Source organism: Octopus bimaculoides, chromosome 16 (genome assembly GCF_001194135.2).
Source record: "Octopus bimaculoides isolate UCB-OBI-ISO-001 chromosome 16, ASM119413v2, whole genome shotgun sequence".
NCBI classification, from domain to species: domain Eukaryota; kingdom Metazoa; phylum Mollusca; class Cephalopoda; order Octopoda; family Octopodidae; genus Octopus; species Octopus bimaculoides.
The window spans coordinates 42338558-42338926 of NC_068996.1; positions in this window are offsets into that span (position 1 = coordinate 42338558).

Below are 369 nucleotides of genomic sequence, written 5' to 3' on the forward strand. Positions count from 1 at the left end.
ATATATATATATATATATATATATATACATACATATATATATATACATATATATATACATATATACATATATAAGATGGCAGACCCCTCGTTATCGAGTATTGCCTTTGCACGAATCTTAACTTAACTGTGCTGTGATCGAATGTGACTTTTTAGCCCAGCCAAAGATCTACAATGTCTTGCACAGAGTCAGCACCCAAAACCTTTACTGGCAATAGCTGGCTGTTGTTGTAATTGGACTCCATGTACCTTTGCGTGTCGTATAAGTCCTCCTGCTGAATATATACATATATATATATAAATATATTTATATACATATTTATACATATATATACATACATACATACACACACACACACATATATATATA